General features: G+C 38.4%; 1 protein-coding gene across 13 annotated transcripts in view; it reads left to right on the top strand.

Moving 5' to 3' along the window:
- The window catches only part of DAB2IP (DAB2 interacting protein), a 325,075-nt gene that overhangs the window by 180,183 nt on the left and 124,437 nt on the right, over positions 1-20,455 (top strand). For 2 of the 13 annotated variants that reach the window (XM_074211668.1, XM_074211666.1), the window contains exon 2: positions 5,156-5,307. The exons of the other annotated variants lie outside the window; for them this stretch is intronic. The gene's annotated coding sequence lies outside the window, so the exon portion shown is untranslated. The remainder of the gene's footprint in view (positions 1-5,155; positions 5,308-20,455) is intronic. 13 annotated transcript variants of the gene reach the window in all.

Raw genomic sequence — 20,455 nt, 5'->3', positions numbered from 1 at the left:
TGTGTGACCAGACTAGTTTCTCAATTTCCCAGAAATTCTTGCTGAATAGAGAGTCCTTCTCCAAATAGTTTATATACTTGAGTTTATTGAAGACTGAATTATTGAGTTAGATTATAGCTGATTTATTTGCTGCTGGTGGTGGTTTTTTCTGGCTCCAGTCATCTATTTTCCTATTTTTAACCAAATAGTTTTTATGATTCCTACTTAATAATAGAGTTCAAAGTCTGGAAGTCGTATTCTCTGTTATTTTTACTTTATATAAATTATTTTCCATGGGATTCTAGTTCTTTTGTGATGATAAATGAGTTTTGTTATTATTATTTCTAGTTTTACAAAGTGGTAGATCACTAAATCTATACATTAGCTTATATAGTATTGTGATTTTTATTACATTGATGTGGTGCAACTACAAACAATGAATATTCATCCAATGAGTTAAGTCTATCATTATTATAAGTTATTTGTATCTCAAGTGGTTTCTTTGCTAATTCTTTTATCATAAGGGTGAGAAACAGGAGCATTTGACCTGACCAAGGTAGAGAGCTGAGAGTCAAACTTAGATCTTCTGAATTCAAGTATTGGGTTTTGTTTTTTATGTTTTTTTTAGGTTTTTGCAAGGCAATGGGGTTAAGTGGCTTGCCCAAAGCCACACAGAATTATTAAATGTCTGAGGCCGCATTTGAACTCAAGTACTCCTGACTCCAGGGCCAGTGCTCTATCCACTGCACCACCTAGCTTCCCCTGAATTCAAGTATTGTTAATCTTAGTGATTCATTTCTAAAATGGCATATAAGCTCCACTCCTTTCCTCTCGCATCTGGTAGAATTGGAGGCATCAAGTTATATGATGGAAATAAACCTTCCTGGATTTCAATTATTGCTGTGCTACCTTGGGCACATTATTTTCCTTCTCTGGAAATCAGTTTTCATATCTATAAAACATGAGTGGTAATATTGGCTATCCACTTTGCAAAAGTGTTCAGGATTGGGGTGGCTAGGTGGCACAGTGGATAAAGCACTGGCCTGGAGTCAGGAATACCTGGGTTCAAATCCAGTCTCAGACATTTAATAATTCCCTAGCTGTGTGGCCTTGGGCAAGCCACTTAACCACATTTGCCTTGCAAAAAAAAGTGTTGGGGATTTAAGGGGATAGTGGATATACAAACCCTTGGAAATCTTCAGCAATAGAAATTTGTTTTGCTCTACTATGCTCATTTGTCACAAGGGTTTTTTTTTTTTTTGCATGTGTTTGTATTTGTTTTTGCTTTGTTTAGAGACCAAAGGAGGGAATGGAGGAAAAATTATACTTAAAAATTGAAAAAAATTAATTAAAATTTAAAATGTATCATATGTAAATATAAGGTAATATTTTTTAGTTTAATCTCTTTCCCTCTCTACACAGCTTCCTTTCATTCTCTGCAGTTTTTAGCAGGTTTCAAACCATGACTGATTGTATTATATGCACACATACACATATATATATATATATATATATATATATATATATATATATATGTACATATATATATGTTCTTTCTTAACTCAAAAATCTTTAGTAACTACCCATTGTCTTTTGGATAATGTATAAACTCTGACCCAGACATTCAAGGTCCTCAATGTTCTGAGTCCTGTCTTTTATTATTACTCTCCTTCAAATGCTTCATGTTCCAATGAAATTGGATCACTTTCAGTCTTCCTTCTTTTCTTCTGTTTCTGATTTTGTCCATCCTGTGTCAACCCCTGCCCATCCACCCACCCCCACAACTTCAGAGCTTTCTCCCTTTTTCTTCTCTTTTTGTTGGAATGCCTTCCTCTTCTTCTTCAAGGAGCAACTCAGATTCTTGGTACTTCATGAAACTTTTTCTGTCCCCTTCAGGTGAAAGGTATCTTTCCCTCCTCAGAATTCTCACATTGAACTTGTCATGACCTCTTTTTTTGCATTTATATAATAGTTTCCTTTTATTTTAACCAATATTTGTTCTTATTATGACAAAGGGACTTGTCTGAGATTAGTGTTAGAGATACAGAGGTGAGGTAAGGTGCCCTTACCTCAAGTTCAAGGTCCAATTTTTGTTTAGTATTTATATATGTATTCTTGCTCCATTAGACTTCATGAGACAAGGACCTGTGTTATCAATGTCTTATACATCTGAAGTGTTTGGTAAATATTAGTTGAATTGAACCCTGGAAAGAGACCAGTACATTGGCCTGATATATACAAAGGCTTCATGCTCCTTCTCCTCCAAATTGGATAGAGAAGAGAGCAGCCTTTTCCTGTGGGTCCCATGGCATTGTTGACTCTACTTGTGTCATCTGATTAGCCTGTTAAATGTGTGGCTGCCCCCTTCCGGTTTTCCCCCCATAGACAAGACCAGGTTAGGCTGGTATATGGGGGGCTTGCTTAATTACTAAGTGTCATGGAAAGACATGGTTGTCACCCTAATAGTCCTAGCACTCACCATTTCAGGGAGCATTTGTCTGGAAGACCACTGGTGGGTGGAGGGTTGCAGATCAGCATGGTGAAGAACTCCCATGCCCCTGTACCCACTAACTGTGGGGAAATTAATTTCATGCTCTGTCTTTTTGACATTTGTAATCATAGCCTTGTATTACAGCCATGGATTGTTAGCATTTGAAGGATGTTTGAGAGTTCTAACAATTATTGTATCCTAACTGTGGGGGGGAGGGAGAAAATGGGGAGGTTGCTACATTGATTGGATTCCGTTTTCTAAAATACACTGATATATAAACCTGGCCTCTGATTTTTTTCACCCCAGAGCCAGTTTCCCCCATCCTAAAGACAGTGAGGATTGTTAAAACTGATTTTCTGTAGTCCTTGGTTCTTTTCTAGTTGAGAAAACTGACAATGGATTCCTTTTACTAAATCTTCCCCATAGATTTTCTAAAGGAAGGAAATATGTATTTATTAAGAGCCTAGGGTCAGGCTCTTTGCTAAGCACTTTACAATATTATCACATTGCTGTTGTTATCCCTGTTTTAGACTTGAGGAAACCAAGGCAAACTGAGGTTGAATAGCTTGCCTACAGTCTGGAGGCTGAATTGAACTCAGGTCTTTCTGAGTCCAATACTGACACTCTCCACTGCACCACCTAGTTCCATCATTCCTGATAGGCCCAGTTAAGTCTCTGGACTTTGTTACAATGCAAATCCACATAGGAATTAAGGTGAAAATATAAGTGACCACCAGACCACTGGTCTCTCTCTGGTTTTTCAACTAATTTCCTTAGTAACCTTGGGTAAGTTATTTAAGTTAAATGACTTGCCCAAGGCTACACAGCTAGGTAATTATTAAGTGTCTGAGGTTGGATTTGAACTCAGGTACTCCTGATTCCAGGGCTGGTGCTCTATCCACTGCATCATCTAGCCACCCCAGTAAGTCACTTTCCTTTTCTGTGCCTTAGTTTTGTTATCTGTAAAACAGGTCTAATAATATCTGTATTGTCTGTCTCTTGAGGTTATCTTGACATTCAGATGAAATAAACTATGTAAACAGAGCCACATATAAATGGGAGCTTTTGTTATTATAATGTAAGTTGCTGTTTATCGTGTACACCTGTGTGTGAATAAAGGCTTGTAGGTGTTAAGGAGAGAGGTAGAGAATGTTTTGGAAGCAAGGGAAGGGTAGTTGTGAGAAGGGGAAAAGGAAGGAGAGACTTTTTCTGAAGAATTCCTGGTTTTATTAACCATGGAGCAACCCTGGTATTGCTCAGTCTGAAAGCCCATGACTAGCATACAGGATGGATGGGTTGTCAGCCTTGCAAGCACTTTCATAAATATATAGAAGATTAGAAAATAGAACAGAGTATTGAAGCTCAAAGAAATCTTAGCAGACAGAACAGTAAGTAAGTAGTAGACAGAGAACAAGCTGTCCAAACTGAAATGAGTTTTAATCCATAAATACTAAGAGGAGACATAAAAATGTAGGTGCCCAGGAACTGGGGCAAAGGGCTCTGATAGGGAAAAAAGTAGGGAGCCAAAGAATCATTTAGCATTTACTTTCTGAGAGCCCTTTCCATCACAATTGCCTCATAAAGAATGAGTGACACTACTTGTCCTGACTCAGATTAGTGCACTGATTTGGATTAGCATTTCTTTCCTCCCTTGGAATTTTATTGTGCTTGAGGAGGCATGAAGATTTCCCTGGTTCTGCAATTCAGAAAGGAAAACTGCAAATGAGGAAAGGCGTGGGGATGAGGTACTGAAGAAGAGGGAGAATGAGGTTTGTGACCAGCTCCCAAGGTCCAATTAATAGTGGTCAACATAGGACCATGGCTTCAATAAGAGAGAGAACGTGATTGAGACTGAATATGAGAATGAATGAGAGGGGGAGGAAGAGAGAGAGAGAGAGAGAGAGAGAGAGAGAGAGAGAGAGAGAGAGAGAGAGAGAGAGAGAAAGATTGGGATTGAATTCTCTAGGAAAGAGACTATGCATTTGATGGTTTGAGTTTTCACAGGACTAGACCCCTTAGAGGACCCCTTAGCAATCACCATCTCACTTTACAGATTAACCCATGGCTACATATAGATGGTAAGTGACAGAATCAGATTTTAAAGAGCAGGTTCTCTGACTTCAATTCCAGTGTTTATACTCTAGCAAACTTTTTTCTCACCTGCCTGCAGTCACCAGAGGGTTAGATGCAGAGTAGACCTTTTGAGAAAGACTATGTGGCTATGTGATCAGTTACAAATATGGTTCCAAAGGAAAACAAATCCATGAAATTGGAAATAAGGATTTTCCAGAGTTCTACCAACGACTCACTGTATAATAGCTGACACTTATATGTGTAAATTCCTACAAAGTTATATGACCTTGACCAAGTAATTTTCCTTCCCTGGGCCTCATCTATAGAATGAAGATATTAAATTAGATGATCCCTAATATTCTGTATTCTAAGATCCCTTTCCTGCTCCATTCTGGGGATATGAATAAGAAATTGAATGCATTCTTTAAAATGTTCCCTAACTTAACTGTTATCCTTTGGAAAAGAGAAATGTCATTCCTTGATTTCCTGTGTTGTTAGATCATTGAAATCAGGGACACTCTATGGGGTAAACTATTTAGGAAGGTAGAAGAATAATTTGAAAACCATTGGAAACAGGGGTTTACTTATTGCTTCTTTCTCCCATATCACTAGGCAAAAGGCTTGGTAGAGAACAGGAACCCTCTGTTCAAGTAGTGGAGAAGAGAAAGAGAAGATTATGGAAGCCAGAATAAATTAAGGAAGGAAAATAGGAAGACAATGAAGAGGAAGGAGAGAAGGATGGATGAGAAAAGGAAGTAGGAAAGGTATTCAACTCACCAGATATTTTTTAAATTCCAGGGTATGTAGGTAATGAAAAACAACACATTTCTTGCCCTCAAGGAACTTAATAATTTAATTCAGGAAAATATTATTAAATACCTCCCAAATGTGCAAGTCCATAAAGGGGTACTCTGGCTGTAAAGATGAAAACAAAATAATCCTGCCCTCAGGGATTTTACAGTCTACTTGGGGATATAACAATAAGTAAATTCAAAGTTTATACAAAGTAATTTCCAGAGGAAGAGAGTACCAATAATGAGGAAATTGAAAAAGGTCTCTTTAGAGGAGGTGGGTGGTACTTGAGCTGTGTTTTGAACAAAGCTCAGGTTTCTAAGAGATGAAGGCAAAGAGGAAGAATATTCCAGATATGGTAGACCACATCAAAGTCTAGGAAGTGGGAGATGGAATGAGCATGTAAGGGGGAGTTACTAACAAGACAGATTAACTTAAACAGAGAGTAGGTAAAGGAAAGTAGTATACTAAAAAGGTTAAGTGAGAGCCAAGTTTGAAGAGTTATCCTGGAGTGATAGGAAGATATGAAAATTTTTGAGGTGTATGTACATGTAGGGGATGCTATGATTCTCTTAAGTAATGAAAAGAATAAGGAAAGAGGGAAGGAAAGCTATGGGAAAGATAGAAAAGGTAGAGAGAAAAGAGGGGAAGAAATATAGGTTGAAACAAGGGAAGTAAAAGGAGAAATGAATAGCATGGGTAGATAACACTTCTTTGAAGCTGATCTGGGAGAGTTTAGTGGACTGCAAGTTCAGTATGAGTTGGCATTGTGACATGGCAACTAGTGTCAAGTTTTAGGTTGCAATTATTATAGGTATACTGTCCATTATAAGGAAATGGTATATAGATTGCCTTGACTATACCAAGTGTAGCAAGTGAAAGATGAAATGACTGAGGAAACAAAATTCTGAGTTTCTAAACAGCATATCAGTTTATTAAGCAATTTTTGCCAATTACCTAACAAATTGGAACCAGTCACCTTCCTCTGCTTTGACAAAGGGGGAATACAAACTTTTTATACATTAAAAACAATCAAATAAGGCCACTTAATTCAAAGTAAACAACATAACATTAGTTAATTTGATTTCTAATTGGATGAAAGATTAGGGACTTTTCAAGTTGAGGAGAGAATGAACAGGTACAATTCCCTGAAATTAGAAAAAGAGATGTCATATTCCCTTCAAGTACTTGTAAACAATCAAAGGAAAATGGAAGCAATAACTGATTGATCATTGCGGAGTAAGTTTTCAGATAAGACAACATATACATGTGTGTGTGTGTGTGTGTGTGTATGTATTTGTTTTGTTTTGTTTTTTGATTTTGCAAAGCAATGGGGTTAAGTGACCTGACCAAGGCCAAACAGCTAGGTAATTATTAAGTGTTTGAGGTCGAATTTGAACTTAGGTCCTCTTGACTACCCACTCTATCCACTGCACCACCTAGCCACCCCATGACAACATATATATTGCTTGAGAGACACAATCATGAGAAAACTTTTTGTATAAGTCTTTGATCCCTTTGTATAAGTCTTTGATCCAACTGGGTTTCTAGTCATCATAACCTAAGTCTTAAATTAAGGGTCTTAAGCAGCGATGAAGTCCACCTTCTCACTCATTCAGGGCTAGGTTCAAACAATGCAAAAAGATTTTCTCCCAGGTCTCACAAATGAAAAAAATTTTCTCACAGAACAGAAATTGGACTAGATGCACAATTGAATAGAAAAGGAACTGAGCTAGCTCCAATATTGAATCACAAGATGGATTCAGTGTGTTTTCTCAATTCCCCAAATTAACCACTTGCTGTCCTAATCCCTTCAATTTCCTCACCAGACCTGGAGTGAATCCAGGGCAGAATGGTTAGGGGAATGGAAATCAGATTATTGGAGGATCAATTTGAAGGAACTGGTTATGATTAGCTTGGAGAAGAGAAGACTTATGGAGGAAATTATAGCTGCCTTTGAAAGGCCAACATGTGGAAGGAGGACTAACCTTGTGCTGCTCAGTCCAGGAGCAGTGAGGGTAAATTATAGAGTAGACTGGGGTTCAGTATCAGGCAAAGTTATTAGAATGATCCTAAAGTGAAATAGGCTACCTTAGAAGCTACTGAATTCTTCTTCACTGAAGTTGTTCGAATGGAGACCTGATGTACTTTGGGGGAAAAAAGGGAGAAGTGGATTTCCTATTTAAATACTCATTCAGAATTCAGTGACCACTGAAGATTCTTCAAACACTGAAGTTCTGTGATTCCACAGAAAAAAAAAGAAGAAAAAGAAGGAGGAGGAAAAGGGGGAAGGGAAGGGAAAGAAGGAAAGGAGAGAGGTCCTGAACTTACTAATTCAGTAAGTGACCTGAAGGTTTGTACTGAGCCTTGGGACCTTTGTTTGAATCACTTGTACTATATTCAAAATCTGAAAGTCTTGAGATAAATGAAAATATCCTCCTCTTCTGGGGGCAGTCTTACTCATCCTAAGCAAAACCAAATTAAGGCTCTATACTTATACCCAAAGGTCTAAAATATAAAGTGGGAATGGAGAAAGTTTGTCTAGGGCACTTCTCCACCAGAAAGCTCACCCTATCTGACATATTGTAGATCTGTTTGTCCACTCTACTACAATGGTCAGGAACCCTGACCAAAGATAGTATCCTTTTCCCCACTTGCCACCACCCCATCTTCCTTCTCTTATCCCATTCACTCAGGAACCTACCCTCAGCCTGACCAATTTCTCCCTCCTGCTGATTGTCATAACAGTGAGAACGATAGCTGCTCCCATATCTTTAGCACTTAGAATTTCTTCACTACAATGAGAGGTTCATAGTGCTAAGTATTATATTATCTTCCACTGTAAAGTACAGCTAATCTTTGCACTTACATATCTCTCAGGGTTGTTTGAAGGAAGTGCTTTGTAAACTTTAAACTGCTATGGAAATGAGAGTCATTATTATTCTCATTTTACCCACCATTATCTCAGGTCACAAAAGTAGTGGGTGGCACAGAGGTGGAATTTCAACTTTGCTTTCCAGTGTATTTTTTTCCTGTACCACAGTCTTTTTCATATTGATGGTACAGGCCAGATAGAGTTGCATGATCAGGTTTGCTGTTGTTGCTGTCATTTAATTGTGTCCAACTCTTCATGATGCCATGGACCATACTGTCCATGGGGTTTTTCTTGGTAAAGATACTGGAGTGGTTTGCCATTTTCTTCTCCAGTAGATTAAGGCAAGCAGAGATTAATTAACTTGCCCAGGATCGTACACCTAATAGGTATTTAAGGTCAGATTTCAGCTCAGGTCCTGACTCTGTCCACTGAACCACCTAGCTGCCTAATTTCAAGTTAGGTTTAGGCTAACAAATATTTCATATACATATATATATATATATATATATATATATATATATATATATATATATATATGCATGTGTGTATATATGCACACTCACACTATTTACATAGCATTTAGTAATCACAATCCTGTTGCATAGTCATTAAGAAGCTGAAATGACTTCTGTGTGATGTTTGTCCTTTATTCTCAAAGAAGACCATGATATCAGCGAGGTGATCCTATGACATGCACATGAATTGGATTTGAGTGAGGGGGTGCTGTGCTAAGTCATCCCTTTCATGTTCCCCTCCATAGCCATCTGAGTCCAGTGGCCAGATATGAATCAGAACAACTAGAGATGACCTGAGACAATCAGGGCTTGGCCAAGGTCACACAGCTAGTAAGTGTCAAGTTTCCAAGGGCAGATTTGTACTCGGGGTCAATGGTCTATCCACTACTCCACCTAGCTGCTCTAGACATCTGTGTAGTTATATGGTCAATAAATGTCAAAGCCAGGACTAGAACCCAAGGCTCTTAGCATTGTCATTGCTGCTAATTCTCCTCCTTCTGTCTAGATAGATGTCCCTGATTATTCTACATGGTGGAGGAGGTGGGGGTGGGGGTAGGGGGTGGAATGGAGTCATCGGAGTATGAGAGTAGAACCGCTGGTGTTTTCAGGTTTTGTTCACCATTGTTCACCATTCTAGGAAGATGCATAGGCTGACATGCAGGCTTAGTTATCCAGTTTCCTTTTGGAATGCCCACACAGAGGAATCCATGGATTGTAGCTGCAGGCAGCATGTGCAGAGAGTTTGAAGCCAGCTGCTTGAGGGCTACAGCTCAAGATGTAATGATGTTGGCGACAGGCAAATGCAGAATCATTTTGTGGAGTTCATCCATCAGACCAGAAGGAAAGGGGACTAACTTTTTTTATAATCTTTACAATTTCCTTCTTTTCATTCTTTAAAACAAAACAAAACAAAACATAAGCAACTTGCGATAATTTATTCTAGTCCCTTAGTTTTGCAGAGGGGTAAACAGGTCCTGAGAAGGAGAACTTGACTTGCCCAAGGTCACACAGCTAATAAAAATTTGGGATTCAGACTCATGTCTTCTGACTCAAAATTCAATCTATTTGCTGGACTTACCTGGGCTTCTAATGCAAGCTGGACTTTCTTGGAAAGAAATCATTCATACCCTTCTAGGGTTCACCTTTTTTTCTTGTTGGACACAATGTGTAGGTTGTCTGCTTCCTTCTTCTCCCTCAATACCTCTGCAGAAGAGAGCAGAGCAGCCCAATAATGGTTATCCACCAATTTGCATAATCACGATGTCCCTTGAATAATTAATAAAGCTCTGTCCTTGCTAGGAAGAGTGGAATGCTCCTCCATTACAGCTGTGCTGTCAAGAATTCTTTCATGGGAATTTTTTTTGTTGTTTTCTTCTTTCTCCCCATCTTTCCCCTTTCCTGAACTTTCTGGTTTTTCCAATCAAAAAGCCCTCAGAGAAAAAAGTTGAGGTGCTGAGTTGAACAGGGCCAAGGTTTGTCCTGAGATGGGGTGGGGGGCAGGGTTGTAGCTAGGCTGCTACTACTTTTAGGAAACCAGGCAGATGGAAAGGAGACATAGGCTCTCTCCTTTGGGCTGATATTGTGTCCTTCTAAATTCTAAGGAACTGACTAATAATTTCGTTCACTTTAAAGGAGACCACAGTTAGTACCTTGACTGAGGTTTCAGAGAATCTGAGTTCTTGTCCAATTTCCTCGATCCTGCGTTCTAGGCTCTTCCCTTTGAATTCTAGGAATTCATGGTTCTGTTTCTCCCACAGATCCTCTCATGAAACTAAATCTTCAGTGGATGTCTGGTAAAATAGATGTTGCTTGGTTAACAGGGACAAGAGGCCTGGGTTGGTCTCTCCAGGGTAATCAGTTTATACAAAACCACCCAGCAAGTGGGAGAAAAGGGATTTGGAATGTCCTTCACAGGGCCAGCCATGTACTGGTTTAATAGTCTCCCTTCCATAAGGTCTAGGTTTGGAATGCTGCAGAGATTAGGTTGTAGCAATACCAGATGTCTTTGTTTGGAACCATTAGGATCCCTCTTAAAGTTGTTGATACCCAGACCTGTTCATTCAAGTTCAGAGTCAACAGAATCCATCTCAGGCAGCTCAATGAGGAATATAGGAAAAGGATTTTTGTTCCCATTAGACAGATAAGAAAATTGATGCCCAAAATGGGAAAGTGACTGGCTTAAAGTTACATGACAAGTCTATGGAAAAAGGTGAGATTAGGCCTTTTGCTCTCTTCCAACTCAGGACCCAACAATTCATCAAAGAGGTTTTATCTTTTAGCTGCAGATGAGTTTGTTATGGGAAGAGGATATGAGATCAGCGCCCACTCCCAGAAGTTGTCAGTTTTTGCCTAAGGGCCTGAGTTAAATACCTCTTTCCTCCAGGGGTAACAAGTATCAAACCATAAAATAGCTAGAGTTTCTATGGAATTTTGATTTGACCTTTTATCTATATTCCTAGAAACACAAATTATATACCACATTTACATTTATTAACATACACCAGCTACATATGCATGACACCATCTGCCTCATCACATACACAATCTACATAGCACACACCTACCTTGGCAACACATAGATGTGCTGTATACATGTGGAAGGTATTATATGGATGTAAAAAGCCACAAATTCAAGAAATCTTTATTGAAGCTATTCTGTGAATTGGGGATATAGAGATAAAAACCAGAAGATTGAAGTCTAATGGTAGAGAAAGAAAATATACAAAGATAAGGTAAGTATAAGACATCTAGAAGAGAAGAATAAAGAAAAGATCATACCTATAATAATTTAGCATTTACATAGTGCTTTAAAGTTTGCCAAGTCCTTTACAAATATTGTTTCAATTTCACAGCAACCCTAGAAGGTAGGTACTGTTATTATCCTCATTTCACGAATGATGAAACTGAGGCAGGCAGTTATTCCGTGACTCATCCAGGGTAATATCGTTAGTTAAAAAAGTATTTGAAGATGGATTTTAAACACATCTTCCTGACTATATCTTCAGTGCTCTGTGTTCTATACTATCTGGCTGCATAGCTGATTCATATAAAATTCTATTGGAAAATTTAAGGATGGGAGAACATTTTCAGCTAGAGAAGCAGGGAAAGCTTCATTAAATAGGTGATACCTAAACTGAGACTTGGAGGAAGAGAAAGATTTTGATTTGCAAAGATGAGGAAGGAGTCTAGAGATGAGGAAAGAGCAGTACATTCCAGGTATGGAGAAACTGGAGGGCAATCTATTTAAGGACAGGACAAGTTCAGTGGACAATCAATAATTAGCCAGTTTGACTAGATTATAGAGTGTATTTAGGGGAGAATTATGAAATAAGATTTGAAAAATGTTGGATTCCAATTGTAGGAGATCTTAAATACAAGACTGGGGTGTTTGTAGTTTATTTTCTATACAACAAAAAGTAGTCACTGATGATTTTTTTAGGGTTTGTTTTTAAGTAAGTTTTATGCCTTGGGAAGGTTGTTTTGACAGCTATATGAAGGACACACATATGCAGCTTATGTAACACACTCATAGCTAATATCTACACACAGATACAGAATCATAAATACAAATATTTCTTCAGGGTCACAGAATTCTTTTGTGTCTCAAGGTGTCTATCCTTAATTCAAAGCCCAACCTTCAGATGGCTCCATTCCATCCCAGGAAGACAGGAGGCTTCTTACATTATTAGCCTTTGAATCTTAGTGGAAACAAAATGATGTTTCTTTCGACATTTCTTTCACTTAGAAAATCAATATTCCGTGGTCTGCCTAATTGCTCTGTTACTGTTAAATGAGTCATTATGGAGGGGAAAATAGCAAATGCATTGTGAGATTGATTGGAGGAAATAGTTGGCAAATGACTTTCCTTTGTCTCAGAAAGAGAGGGTTCAGTGTGTGAAAAACCAGGAATAACAGTTTAAGGTGGATCCTCCAGCTACTCCAGGGTCTCCCAGCAAACACTCTTCCAGGCTAATGAGCAGGGATGACCATACTCATAGGCCAAGTGGGCACCCATCCAAATAGAGTGATGTGAATGCCACCTGGATGTCTACTCTGATTGATTATCTGCATCACACTGGTCTGCTACCACAGTGCCCAGATTAAGTAGTCCCCTTGCTAGACTAAAAACAGAGCACTCACACATCCCAGAGGGGAGCACATTCATCTCCACCACCTTAGTGTGTGTGTGTGTTTATCAGAGGAAATTTATGTTTCAGAAAAGGCACTGGATTAGGTAACCTCCAAAGTCTCCTGTGAGTTTAAGACATAGTCTGAGTCTATGAGTCTAAGGTTCTGGAAATTCAAAGATTTTGTAATTCATGATTCAAAAATTCTAAAAGTGTAGTTCTCTGATTCTGTGGTCCTACAATTATGTGGTTATAGTATTCCATGATTTTTTTCATTCTAGGATTTCATGCTTTCAAATCTTTTTATTAGCAAAAGGTGATATTCTAAAATTATATAATTATATGATTTTATATTCCCTTGATTCTGTAATCTTCCCTATATACCAAAGAAAGAGTAAGACATAAAAATAGAGAGACATATGAGATTATTGGTGTGAGGAAACTGAACAAGGTCATTAAAAAGAGATTAGAATTTGGGGAGTAGTGTTGATTTTGCCTTTGACCAGTCCTGGCTGGTACCAATCATCAGTTTCCCATCCAGTGACCAAGATTCTCTCTCTGTCAGCAAGCTGCAAAACGTTGGCCTCCTGTTTTCTTGCTAAGCCCCTAAACCAGCTGAGAAAGAGAGGTATGTATGTCACTTTGGCTCATCTCTGCCTGAGGTTGGAAGGGAAGAAGGGAATTCAGTCAAAGAATTGACCTTTTCATTGTGCTTGGGGATGGGTGGTGGGAATGGATGTGGTGGGGGACAGAATGCATCTGACATGCTAAAACAAGAGCAGATAGGATGCAAAAAACATAAGCTCCAACAGTTCTAGCCAACACTATAGGTGAATACCCACATTGCCTACAATGAACCAAGGGCAAAGGGAGTTGAAATACATTTAAGAAACAGTTATCTTTACAGTTATCTTTAAGGGTACTGGGTACATGCTAGGCTCATAGAATATAAGAGCTGCTAGGGAATTTAACAGGATGTTCCAATTAAAAACTTATGAATCAGAGCAACTTACTTCTTTATCTTTATATCACCCCAGTTCCTTTGCATTTGGTAGTCCCTTAATGTTTGTTGAATTAATGAATAAATGAATTCTTCCTTAGGTGTGCCCAGATTTTCTGGAAGAGTGGTTCTTAGTTTATCAGGAATTTTCAGAGTTGATAAGTATAAGAAATTATATAGAAGAGAACGTATGAAGGAGTGTATGATTTGAGAGCATACCTTGGGCAAGTCATTTTCCATATTCACATCCTAGTTTTCTCCTCTGCAAAAGGACATGGTTGGAATGGATGAGTTGCAGTTCTCTTCCTGGTCTCATGATCATTATTTTACAATCCCTTTCAGCTCTAATATTCTATATTCCAAGGACTGCATCAGTTTTAACATTCCAGGTTCTAATATTCTGTGATCCCAGGTCCTTTCCAGTTATAATAGTTTGTTTTCTAAGCTTTCTTAGAGCACCAGCATTTTATGTTCTTAACACTGTATAGCTACATTCTAACAGACTGTATTCTAACAGCTTTTTCAGCTCTATGTTTTCAGTTACTCTAAGGTGCTTTGTATGGCAGTTTAAAGCCCTATGATCCTAGAGGAGGGGAGGGAGAGTCATTTTTCTCCAGAGATGAGCCAGCTGGAGCTGGTATGATAAAGATCCACACTCATGCTGAGCTCCCTGGAACTGAAATCTCTCCAACAGTAACAAGAGAAAAAAATGCCACCTTTATTGCTGTTTTCAGTGCTTCTGAGAAGCAAAATGACTTTGGTAATTTTCTGATGATTAAAATGCCAGATCAACTAATTACTCCTCTTTGCAAAAACTCAGTCAGATCAAACATGTTCTCCTGGCGTGAAGTGAATTGATTTATACTCTGTCATTAATCCTTGAGGGCCTATCATTTTCAGAGCCCACCAGGCTGCTTGCTGAATGGCCCAATGAGCCCTTGCTGAAAGGGTTCAGAAGAGACTGGAAATGAAGCCCCTGAAGGAGGCATGTCAGTCAAGAAAGTCCCTAATGACCCCTGGAAGTCCAGGTTTCCCAGGTCAGCCAAGAGAAAGCAAGGAATAAGACATCAATTTTTTTTTTAATTTAGGAATACTAGAACACTTGGAAACTAGGTAACCACATATTACCTGTCAAGAGTTATTCTAGGCACTACCTTTGCCTACAGACTAATGAGTGTGGCACTATGGAGAAAACATTAGAGTGAGTGGACATAGTAATAACTGTGTTCTAGATCTTAGCTTCCCCACTGGTATAATTCAGACAAACTCTGAAATTTCTTCTAACACTGACGCTAGATTGTTCATCACTCTAATAGTCAATGATTCCAAGACAGATCAGAAAATCCTATACTTCTGTGGGATAGACTTTGGCTGTAAGTTGTCTTTGGCAGGTCTGGAGGATAAACTTGAGTCTCTATCTTGAACCTTTTAGTTGTTTTATATTGTGGTTAAACTCAAGTAATATTGTTGAACCTTTTAGTTGTTTTATATTGTGGTTAAACTCAAGTAATATTGTATGAAAAGATCCCTGCACTTTGAATCAAGGAATAGACGCTTACCTCATGCTCTATTGTTTAATTTTAAAACTCGGTATGAATATAAATTATTGTTATTTGTGTGACTTTGGACTTGCCTCTGGGCTTCAACTTCCTCATTTGTAAAATGAAGGAATTAGATTTAGATGATATTTAAGACTCCCATTTTTTGTCCTTTTCAGTATCAACAGCATGTAGCAGAGTGCCAAACACAAAATAAGTGTTTGATAAATAAATGTTTATTGAGAATCTTCCAGATCCAATTATATAATCCTAAAAGAAGTATTATTGGAACATGAAAATACTTGATTTAGAATTGGGGGGGGCAAGGTTCAAATTCTGGGCCTCCTACCTACTAACTGTGCCACTTTGGACAAGTCATTTCCTCTTTCCAAGCTTCAGTAAGAGTGGTTAAGTTTCAACTTCAAGGAAAACCTGAACCTTGTCCTCTAATAATACTGTATGTTCTTTCAGTGGTACCCATCTGTTACATTGCTTCTGAATTAGAATTAATTACATTCTATAAGTGCAATGCTGTAAGTCTAGGCATCGCTGTTGACCTCTGAGATAAAATTTGAGGGGGTACCTCTCTGCCTGTTATCTCTCAAGCAAATTCAGTTCTCTTTCCCTTCTAGACCCATAAATTAGTAAGGGTGGAAATCTATCAGGTATTCTGAGGTGGCAATTTAGAACTCAATGGAAAAAGAGAGAGTCTTTTGATTGTTGGGTTTCTGTGAATCCTTTTTATTTTCTGCATTTTGTCTGGGAAATGAAATAAGGTATCATGGTATAATAGCTTGAGTGATTGCATAGGAGTTGGGTCCTTTTACCCACATCTGTGGAGAGCTAGATAAGAGTTTTATTTTGAGGTTCCCAGAGAAAACCCTGAGTGGGGGCAAAATAAGTCAAGGGGATGGATTAATTTTTAGAGAATTCTGCCCCCTCCCCTGCCTCCCCCCATGCATTGAATCCAGGCCATGTAAGTTCAAGAGTTTGGGGTGCTGGACCACAGGTTACATATGGGCTAGACCAGATAACCTATTAATTCCCTTTGAACTGTTGAAACTCTGTAATTCTTTAATCCTATGATCCTTCTAAGGAAGGGAAGAAGCTCTGTTCTGATAAATAAACCTTGGCATCTCATCCATCTCTAAGAGAATGAGAACATTTCTGAGCCCTTCAGAAAAACAACTTTCAGCAGAGATGAGTATCATGAAACTATGATCTAGGATGCCAGCCTTTGTACTTTAAGAATATCTTCCCCTACTCCACATGAGGATGCAGGATATTAAACTCAATACAGGCTGTGTCCATTCTGGCTAGCACTGGCAGATGGCATTTCTCACTTTCAATTACCAGCCCTTGTCCCTGTTGAAGAGACCTTCCAACTCTGGACTGGGAAGGAACACTATGTTTAGAAGCAGAAGACCTTGGTCTAATCATGGCTGTATAACCACAGGCAAGTCACTTAACAGTCCTGTGCTGAAAAAGAGAAAATTACCTCTTATTAGGTTTGTAAGGAGACCAGAAAATATTATAGAATTGACACTACTCTGACTTATGTGACTACTTCAGGTCACTTTCCTAATTTAACCTTAGTTTCTTAATTTCTGAAATGGGAGTGGGGAAGTTTGGTAGGTGGATTGGATGATCTTAGAAGTTCCTTCAACCTCTAAATCCTAAAATCCTATGATCTGTGCTTGAATTTAATTAAAGCAGCCTTTGGCAATTGACTGGACTCAAGATCATAACATCTTAGATTTAGACCTGGAAGGATCCTTTGAGGCCATCAGGTCTAATTCCCCCTCATTTTTCAGATAAAGAAACTGAGACATCAAGAGATCACACAGGTAGTGATTGTCTGAAGTCAAATTTGAAATCAAGTCTTTCTGACTTCAAGCCAAATGACCTATCCATTATGCCATGCTAATCCACATACATTTGAACCCCAGGCTCTTCCCCGTCCACTTCCATTGAGGAAAAGATTTACTTTTCATGATGATGGGTCTCCCATAATACCTGTGACATTTCATGTCCAAGATATACTTTATTGATCTCCCTTAAAAGGCAGGTGAAATCAGACAGTAGGAACCCTGTGGAATCTTGTCCAAGGAATAAGAAATTCATTTTTAATGACACTGCCTAAGAAAAAACGAAAATCTCAAGAGTCATCCTTACTAACATGGCTTCCTATTCTGAGCTATGGTACATTGGAGACTGAGTGTTGCTGTTTGTAAATGGCTATGTTTCCTGTTATCTGGCAGTTTAAAGGAAGAATCCTTGTGTTGCAGAATGCAGTGAACTTGGAGTCTGGAATTATTGTCTTTGAATCCCTACTCTCCCTCCTATTGGCTGCATAACCTAGAGCAAGTCACTTTCCATCTTTGTACCTCAGTTTCATTGCCTCTAAAATGAAGGAAACTGAAAGGTCCCTTTTAATCCCCAAATTACTTGTTCCATTTCTTAATTTCAAATATTCTGTCTTCCAGCTTGATCATTCTGTGTCCTATGTTCAGATATTTTATGATTGAAGTTTCCCTCAAGCTCTAATAGTCTGTGTCCTGATATTCTATGATCTAAGGTCTTATGCAGTTCTAACATTCTTTGATTCTATAATTCCTCATGCTTAACTTTTTGTAGTTCTGTTCTTTTCATCTCAGAACTTTGTACTTGAGTCAGAAGTCTTGAGTTGGAATCCTAGCTCTGACATTTACACAGCCAAGTGACCTTAGACAAACCATTTCCTCTTTATGAGATTGTTTCGTCTTCTGTAAAATGGATCTAATAATACCTGTCCTGCCTACCTCATGGGTCTATTGTGGGGTAAATATTTTGTAACATTAAGTGTTATAGAAATACTACTACTCCTACCATTCTGATTGTTCTTTGCCATCAATTCAGATATAATGCTCAAAAAATGGAACTGGGATATCTCGGTCTATGTTTTATGTGTATAGGTAAATATTTTGGAGGATAATTACCACATTTAAATTAAATGCCTATTCTGTATTAGGCACTGTACTAAATACTATTAGGTAGAAAAACAAAACAATATTTACTCTCAAGGATCCAGCATAGCAAGACAAGACAGAAGACAACAGATAATGGCTTTAGATGCAGTGTATGACCTTGGTGTCTTCGATTTCTGACCAAGTTCTAAGTTACCAATAGAGTAAAAACAAGGATGTGTCCTTGCTCCTATACTTTTTAGCTTGATGTTTTCTGTCATGTTATCAAATTCCTTCAGTGAAGATGAACATGGTCTCAAGATCAGCTACTTTACTGATAGCAAATTCTTCAACTTGAAAAGGCTACAAGCCAAGACCAAAGTGGAGGGAGTGTTGATGCATGATCTTCTGTTTGTGCACTCAGTGCAGCCTCTGAAACAGAGATGCAACAAAGTATGGATTGATTCTTTGCTGCTTGTGCTAATTATGGTCTAACAATTAAGACCAAGAAAACCCAAGTGCTCCATCAGCCAGCTCCATGCCATCCATATGTGGAACCATTGATTACAGAAAATGGAGAAGTTTTGAGTATTGTGGACAAGTTTACTTACCTTGGCAGTGTCCTTTCCAAAGAGGTACACATTGATAATGAGGTTGACACACACATTGCCAGAGCTAGCTCAGTATTTGGGAGCCTCCAAAAGAAAGTATGAGAGAGAAGAGATATTAGACTTACTACCAAACTGAAGCTCCACAGAGCCATTGTGCTGACTTTATTGCTATATTCTTGTGAAACCTGGACAGTCTAACAGCACCACAACAGGAAAGTGAATAGCTTTCATTCAAATTATCTTAGGAAGATTCTGAAGTTCACCTGGCAGGAGAAGATACCTGACACTGAGGTCCTTTCTCGAGCTTAACTGCCCAGCATTTCAACATTACTACAGAGAGTGCAGCCATGAAAGATTGGACATGTTGTTAGAATGCCAGACAATATGCTTGCCCAAAAAGCTATTTTATAGAAAATTCACACAGGGAAAGCACCCACAAGGGGGTCAGAAGAAGTGATGCTGAGACATCCTGAAGGTCTCACTGAAGAACTTTAGAATTGACTGTACAGCATGGGAGACACTGGTACAGGACAACCCAACATAGTATGGCCTTATCAGTGAGAGTGCTGCGCTCTATGAGAAAAGCAGAATTGAAGCAGCTCAAAGGAAATGTGATATTTGTAAGTTTAGAGTCCCTACTCCAGGTTTTCACATGGACTATTTGTGCCCAATCTATGGTAGAACATTCAGGACTTGTATTGGCCTGATCAGCCACAGTAGGACACTGTAATTTGTTTCAGAGTGATATCATTTTTGGTCATCTTTGACAATGGATAAGAACAACCAACTTCAAGAAACTTCTGTTCTAATGGGGAGACAACATTACATATAGAGACATTAAAAATATATTCATATTCATGCAACTAAGGTACTAGTAGGCAATAGCACCAAAAAAGCTTGTTGCAACCCAGTAAATTTGGAAAGAAGAAAGTGAAGAAGAGAATTCTAGGCATGAGGAGACAGTAAGTGCCAAGGTCAGGATATGAGAGTTGGAATATCATATGTGATGAATTGTAAACAGGCTAATTTGTCTGTCTGCATTATACTATCTCAAAAAGAAAAGATAAGAAAGAGCCTGGCAAGGTGGAGGTTAACAATATCAGACCTGTTTGGAAATCAATCTGGTGGTTCTCTGCTAGATGGATCTGAGGGCTATTAATCAGAGGCTATAGGAAAGAAAGGTGATGAATGAATTTCTATGCTGTAGTAGCTATATGAGTTAAAAGGAAGTAACATTTCACCCATGCACACACAGAGGTCAAATTGCTATTAAAAAGACCAAGAATATGATATTCTTAATTTGCTTAAAACAGATATCTTTCTTTTTTCTTTTTTCTTTTGTGTGCGTGTGTGTGTGTGTGTGTGTGTGTGTGTGTGTGTGTGTGTGTGTGTGTGTTTCAGTCTGTGTTCTGTTACCATCAGCTCTGTTTTGGGTGGATCAGATTCTTTTTTTTTCTTTTTTTTAAATTTTTATTAAAGATATTATTTGAGTTTTACAATTTTCCCCCA

The sequence above is a fragment of the Macrotis lagotis genome, chromosome 1, assembly GCF_037893015.1.
Source record: "Macrotis lagotis isolate mMagLag1 chromosome 1, bilby.v1.9.chrom.fasta, whole genome shotgun sequence".
In the NCBI taxonomy this organism is placed as follows: Eukaryota; Metazoa; Chordata; class Mammalia; order Peramelemorphia; family Peramelidae; genus Macrotis; species Macrotis lagotis.
The sequence above is the reverse complement of the archived record's forward strand: the minus strand, read 5'-3'. Positions and strand labels throughout refer to the sequence as shown.